General features: G+C 38.1%; 2 long non-coding RNA genes across 4 annotated transcripts; one reads left to right on the top strand and one right to left on the bottom strand.

The window, feature by feature from the left end:
• Positions 1 to 2,110: 2,110 nt before the first annotated feature.
• LOC144075109 (uncharacterized) lies at positions 2,111 to 4,574 on the top strand. 2 transcript variants are annotated; one of them, XR_013300476.1, is made up of 6 exons: positions 2,111 to 2,278; positions 2,407 to 2,497; positions 3,730 to 3,819; positions 3,904 to 3,988; positions 4,293 to 4,358; positions 4,453 to 4,574. It is a non-coding gene; the product is annotated as an uncharacterized LOC144075109 (long non-coding RNA). The 2 variants fall into 2 exon arrangements; XR_013300475.1 differs by having other exon boundaries at positions 2,111 to 2,497.
• On the bottom strand, positions 4,402 to 6,662 carry LOC144075108 (uncharacterized). 2 transcript variants are annotated; one of them, XR_013300474.1, is made up of 7 exons: positions 6,590 to 6,662; positions 5,840 to 5,919; positions 5,591 to 5,745; positions 5,363 to 5,495; positions 5,174 to 5,267; positions 5,019 to 5,055; positions 4,402 to 4,691 (listed from the first exon to the last, which is right to left on the bottom strand). It is a non-coding gene; the product is annotated as an uncharacterized LOC144075108 (long non-coding RNA). The 2 variants fall into 2 exon arrangements; XR_013300473.1 differs by lacking the exon at positions 4,402 to 4,691 and having other exon boundaries at positions 5,011 to 5,055.
• Between the last annotated feature and the right edge of the window lie 560 nt (positions 6,663 to 7,222).

The raw sequence follows: 7,222 nt of genomic DNA, 5'->3' as shown, positions 1-7,222 counted from the left end.
TGTGCACATACACACTGCCTCCAGCATGTTAAAACACACACAAAAAGCTGCAAACACTGATCATTCAGCTGTTAAATAAGCTTGTCGATGTACTGGGTTATCACATACAAATCCCTTGTTTACCACCCAATTAGAGAAACGTTGGCAGAAATTATTCTCACAAATACAGGAATGACAAATAAGTTGTCTCTCATAATCCTAAACTGTAATAAGTAAAAAATACTGGGCTCCAGACTCATGCTCGCTTACGTGCTATTTGAACTGAATGTCCTAGTAATAATAATAATACCATTAATTGGTTTGCCAATTATCTTCATATTCTATTAACCTTTTATCTTGTCAATTCATGATAATCAGCAAAATATTACAATAAACTCATTGCCATGATTTGCTCCTAAATGCATTAAATTAGTGCTGGAAATGTGCAAAGACTGAGAACAGTTTATTGCTTAATAGATGAGTCTTGCAAATAATCTCATTTTTTCTCATTAAGATGAATAGTCGTTAATATGAAACACCCCCCTCCTAAATAAATGGAACAACACAGATATTGATAACAAAGATTGTACAGACAGAGTCCACACACTGATTTGATATCTTACTGCTTACATCATCTACTATCCGTTCATTTTGCTTGACCTTATTTGAGTCTCAGGTGGGCTGGACCTTATCCCAGCTGACTTTGTTTGACAGACAGCATAGACTGGCGACCTGCCAATCAACAGACTCACACTGGCAATTCATTCTCCAATATTAGCTTACTGAATTTCTTTGTGTGTAGTAACATTTTGCTGTCTATTGTTGCCAGTCAACCCTTGCTCAACTGGTACACGGAATGTTTTCACGTACCTATATGGTTATATTTTATTTTTTATGATTCAGTTAACTGGCAACCGTTGGTACTACTGTTAATGTTTTAGTCATTACATGCACATCATTTGCATAAAACTAAATAAAACGCCATTTGGGAGCATCTGTGTATTGATGTGGGTTATATTTTTTATTCTACTTAAGAAATATAGCCTGGGTCTAATATTTGAGAAATCTACCTGCAGGCTTTCACAATCAATTCTGCAGGCCCTCATCATAAAATAAGCGGCGTCAAAACTGTTGCTTTTACTAATCAGATTTTGAGTTGGCGACACCAACGCCCTCTCGTTGGCGTAGGGTTTACGTCATAACTTTCACAGACTATGATTGGCTAGTGATAGAGTGGACTCGTCAGTGCTAACAAACTATCTACAGCAGGGGTGTCAAACTCGGGTTGGTTCGTGTGCCGCATTAATGTCAACGCCATTTCATCTGGGCCGGACCATTTTAGATGTAATATTTAGATTTTTTTTAAATTGGATTAAAAGAACTGGACCAAAAGCCCTAAATAGTCAGTTTTTATATATCTAAAGCGATGTTTATTTGAGGGGTTTTTTTCTTAGAAAGGGAAAATTTCTTTTAGTCATGTTTTTCATTTCAAATGGAAACAAAATATTTTTTTAAATTACGTTCAATAATAAAGTGGAAAACGAAAAATATTTATATATTTATTTTTAGATTTTACAAAATGCTTTTAGAACTAAAAACACAAAAGAAAAAAAATGGATGAAAAATTTGAAATGATTGATTTTAAAAAGGGGAAAATCAGGAAATGTAATGTACATCTATAATCATTTGAATTTGATCCTAAAACAGAACGTCTGCACTCATGATTTACTTTCTCGGGCCGCACAAAATGATGCAGCGGGCCAGATTTGGCCCCCGGGCCACCACTTTGACACCAGTGATCTATAACGAGCTGCACAGGCAAATATATATATGCTAAATAATATTCAATTGTATGAGGTTATTGTGACGCTTATTTATGTGTCGCAGCTGTAGCTGCAGTAAAGGTTTTCTAGCCATAAAATAGTTATTGAGGGTTGGATTGATTAAGATGTAGGAATACTAAAAGCCTACATGTAAAATGCACAAAAAATAGACACAAAAAATACTACATTGTTTTCATAATAACGTGTATTAGTCTAATACACGTTATTATGAAAACAATTTATTTTTTGTGTGTCTATATTTAATAGGCGTGGCCAAGGTTGGAGTTCAAATAGCCGCTGCCATTCTACAAAATGGTGGATGAGCCAGGAGCCAGTGGACTGCAGAGCTGCACAGAAGTGACGATTTACCGAAGAAAGACCCGATATGCTTCTTATATGACAATGCAGCGCTTTCGTTACGGTGTCTTTTTGGGATTTCGAATCACCAGTTCTCATTTTAAGAGTGCTTTTGATGGGTACATGCTTCGTTGGCGTGGTATAGCCACATGTGGTTGGAGACAGAAATGTTTGCATGCAAATTGGCTACATTGCGTTACCAATAACCCTTTATGTTTAAAAGGAATCATTCCATTGTGTGTTTCAGTTCCTCAACGAGCACAGACTGCTGGGAAACGTCAAGAATGTGGCTAAAAGGACCAGCTTGTCGACGCCATATCGAGCTGTTTGTCAGCTAAGTGAGTAGTTTTTGAAATACTAGTTTCCATTTTCTCTCTCCGCGTAATTAAATGTCAGCGTTCAATGATTTGCTCAATTAGCTTGATTTTACTTATGATACATTCAAAATTTGAATGAAAGAACACTAACTGATCTGGTGTTGATTTTTAATAGCAAGAACCTGTGTGGATAACTCGCACCCACAAGTGCCATCAGTGGTGTAAGAAATAAACAGTACACTTAAGAATAAGCACCAGTGGTTCTTAACCTTGTTGGACCTACCAAACACTATTTAATTGTGAAATAACCTATGATATATATTTTTTCAAATTCAAGATGAATTCCTCGCACCACTGATTGGCCAAACAATGTCACATGATCATCTGCAGCCAGTAATGGTCAAGCGGGGCATGTTATTGTCAATAGACATGATGAATTGATGTCTTGACCTTCGTGGCAGAGGCTCCACCGAACCCTTAGAGCAGGGGTAGGGAACCTATGGCTCGGGAGCCACATGTGGCTCTTTTGATGGGTGCATCTGGCTCTTTGCTAACCTGTGAGCCAAAATATGGAAATCGCTGTTGACAGAACTGAGATATTACATTTAGAACTGATTTAATCTATATATTTTTTTGCTTTAATCTTCATTTTTTTTGCAGTAGACTCTTCTGGAATGCACCCTCATTGATTAGCAACAGCATACGAATCTTTTTAAAAATATTCATTTTTTTCCACTTTAAAAGTGGTGAAATTACAAAAAAAAAATGAAAAGGCACTCGTTTACATGTATGTATTTTGACTTTTATAGTCGTAGTATGGCTCACAAGGAATAACATTTGAAAATATGAATTGTTTGTGGCTCTCTTCGTCAAAAAGGTTCCCGACCCCTGCCTTAGAGTCTGATCGAACCCAGGTTAAGAACCACTGATCTATACCTTTAACCCAGGCTTGTACCTTTTCATTTTTAGGTTTTGTCAAAACCACATTTAAGTGAGACATTCATTCAACCATAGCACTGGGGTAATTTTTGACTCCAGTTTAAGCATATGGTATAAATAATTATTTTTCCTCAGTGTAAGAAGAGAACAGAAGCAATGATGACTTTTTGGGATAGTTTTTTAAATGAATGGATTTGCAATGATTGACCTAAAAACTCATCCAGGATGAAATAACATTGGAAATGAATGTGGGTCATTTGTGCATCAAAATGGTTAAATAGGCAATTTCATAATCGTGCTCTGGTGTTTTGTAGATGTTTAAAGCCACGAAGACGGTGGAGGTGGTGAAAGCTGTCAGAATTGATGAGAAGACCAAAGAAGTCAAGGCAGAAGTTGTGGATGAGGTAAGACCCAAGTGTTTCTGGTTATTTCTTATTTTCATGTCATGTGTACTAAACCTACTCATTTTGTATCTTGCTTCTCTTCAGGATCCACCCAAGTTGACCAAATCAACGCTAAAGAAAGGGTGATACGGTGAACGCCACAATCTTTGACACCAACGTCCCCTCACTGGTACTTGTTGTTATGGAGCAGGTCTCCAACTCTGGTCCTCAAGGGCCCCAGTCCAGTATGTTTTCCATATCGGAATCAAATGATCAAGTCATCAGCAAGCTAGGAGCTTGATCATTTGATTTTGGTGTGTTGGAAGACATGGAAAATGTACTGGATAGGGGCTATTGAGGACTGGAGTTGGAGATCCCTGTTATAGACTCTTATTTTTGAATTTCTGCCTCTGACAAAAAATGCAAACCAAGCCAGTTTCAAAGTCATTTTACATGTGTAAAATTTCCATTTTTCCCCTCCTGTTGCTTTAAAGTTGCATGCTGACTGAGGAAAGGAGAGATGGCACTTGAGTGGTGTTAGGGGTAGAAGGGCTATCCTGGTAAGTATCTTTTTGATATTGATAGAAAACACCTTAGTTTTTTTTTGTCAAATTTTTTATTGTTACATGTTGTCTGACTTTCTTTTTCTTCCAGATTTCCACCCAAGGGGAAGAGGATGTCATCCATTTACTGGTGGATAATTGCACTCCAAGAAGAATTGTGAACCAATCTTGAAAACTCAAGTTTTTGTGGAAAAATAAAAGTTCTTGAAATTATACATGTCATATTCCTCATTTACCTAATAAGAATGCAAGTAACATGATGTATTCAAAATTTTATTAACACACTTAGAATCACAGTGAAGAGTTGACGTAGTCCATATTTCTTTCACCCTGCAGACAAAAAAAAAACAGCTTGTTACACTAACAATTTTATTCTATAGACATATTCTTAAAATATTTCCACACTTACACTGAATAAAATTTATTCAAAGCACTTAGAAAAAAAAAAATTGTAAACACTTAGTCAAAAAAATTTGCAGATGAAATCAGAATTTTACACTTAGGAATATTTTTGGGAAAAATACAACTTTATTTAAAAAAAAAAAAAGACCCATGAAAGGCTTTTAGGTCTTTTTTCACCAAGTGTTTTAAAAAAGACAATTGCTGCTCAAATCTCCTTTATTTGTTGGCTTAAATCTATAAAAATAAGTTTCTTACCTTGGGGTCTCACTTTGCCACCATGAGCCACAGAACTCTATAAGAAAATTGCAACTAGTCAGTGAAACCTCACAGATCTGATTTCAAATTGAGTTACATGAGGTAATGTTTTTGGATGAATACTTGTATGTTCTACAATAAACAAATAAATTGACCTCTCAGAAGACTGCCAGAGTTCAGAGATGCGATGTGATGCAAGTGGACAACCTGGGAAGATCACCTGGTCCTCCAGACTGGACACGGACGGGCCTGATGCGAGCAAAAAAAAAAGCAAACGTTATCATATATAGAGACTGGAGATTCAAAAGATAGGCTTAGGTTTTTTTTGTTGGAACTAGTTTTACCTTGATCTGGACCAGTCTCATCTCCTGTAACCCCAAGGTTGTGAGTGATCTTGGCACTAAACAAGGATGCGATGTGATGCAAGTGGGCAACCTGGGAAGATCATCTGGTCCTCCAGACTGGACACGGACGGGCCTGATGCGAGCAAAAAAAAAAGCAAACGTTATCATATATAGAGACTGGAGATTCAAAAGATAGGCTTAGGTTTTTTTTGTTGGAACTAGTTTTACCTTGATCTGGACCAGTCTCATCTCCTGTAACCCCAAGGTTGAGTGATCTGGGCACCCAGGAAGAGCTGTTTCTTGGCACTAAACAAGGATGCGATGTGATGCAAGTGGGCAACCTGGGAAGATCACCTGGTCCTCCAGACTGGACACGGACGGGCCTGATGCGAGCAAAAAAAAAGCAAACGTTATCATATATAGAGACTGGAGATTCAAAAGATAGGCTTAGGTTTTTTTTGTTGGAACTAGTTTTACCTTGATCTGGACCAGTCTCATCTCCTGTAACCCCAAGGTTGTGAGTGATCTGGGCACCCAGGAAGAGCTGTTTCTTGGCACTAAACAAGGAATATTTTATTTAACCATGCTATTTGTGAGTTGACAAACAATTAATACAGGAAAGAGAAATCTTACAAGAAATTTAATAAACGATTAAGACAAAGAATGAAAATAAGTTTGAGTGCTCCTTGCTATTTTCCCTTTACCAGACAAGGTAATTAAACATTAACGTAAATAACTAGGAGAAAGTTGGCTTAACAAATTTTGTATAAATGATTTTTGGTGAAAACAGAACTACAAATTGGAAACGGGCGTTTAGTATTCGGAGTGAAAACTATCATTACTTAGAACACACCAGGAGTTAAATCGTGCCTCTGGAAGTTATTTTTGAGTGAGCCCTTACCCAGCAAACTGTCCGTTGATGTCTCGGCCTTGTTTGATTAAATTAAAAAGACCCACGACTACATGACTCAATAATGGAGAGAAAACGGACAACATACTTTAAGTCATATGGGAACCGTCATCGTGACGCTAATGCTAAGCTAACTAGTCACATTCGGCACACAGCCGGTCGGGAAAAGTAGCCCAAACTTAAATTGCCGACGGTGTGTTCAACCTGGCATTAAACTAACAGATCTTTTGGCGTTTTTGGCTCAATTGATTCCTAAAAAATCTGCCGGTAGCGTGATAAAAAATGCACTTAAGCGAGTAAATTGCTCTACGCCTTACCTCGTCGTGCTTGCTAGTCGTCGATCGGCACAAAAACGCTGCTCTTAAGGACCAGATACTGCGCATGTGCAGCTGGGTCGCCAATAGGCGTAACCACGCCCACACTGTCCCACCGTATTGAATGTGGAAAAGATGGTGGTTTATCCTCCCAACTCAATGTCCATGTTTTGAAGATGACATAGAATACTCATGATTTTTGTGGTCTTGATGCTATAAAACAGTATGTGTATACTACAATGAAACTCTAATGCATCTTTAAACTCAAAGAGGGGTGCTTTATTAACTATAGCATCCCTCTTTGAATGAATGAACTATAGTAGAGTTCATTCATTCATTCAAGAGGGATGCTATAGTTACTAAAGCCTCCCTCCTTGAATGAACTATAGCAGACTTCATTCTTTAATTCATTTTCTGAACCGCTTTATCCTTACTAGGGTCGCGGAGGGTGCTGGAGCCTATCCCAGCTGACTTCGGGCCAGAGGCGGGGGACACCCTGAATTGGTGGCCAGCCAATCGCAGGGCACAAGGAGACAAACAACCATTCACGCTCACACTCATACCTAGTATCCAATCAGCCTACCATGCATGTCTTTGGAATGTGGGAGGAAACCGGAGCACCCAGAGAAAACCCAC

The sequence above is a fragment of the Stigmatopora argus genome, chromosome 6, assembly GCF_051989625.1.
Source record: "Stigmatopora argus isolate UIUO_Sarg chromosome 6, RoL_Sarg_1.0, whole genome shotgun sequence".
In the NCBI taxonomy this organism is placed as follows: Eukaryota; Metazoa; Chordata; class Actinopteri; order Syngnathiformes; family Syngnathidae; genus Stigmatopora; species Stigmatopora argus.
The sequence above is the reverse complement of the archived record's forward strand: the minus strand, read 5'-3'. Positions and strand labels throughout refer to the sequence as shown.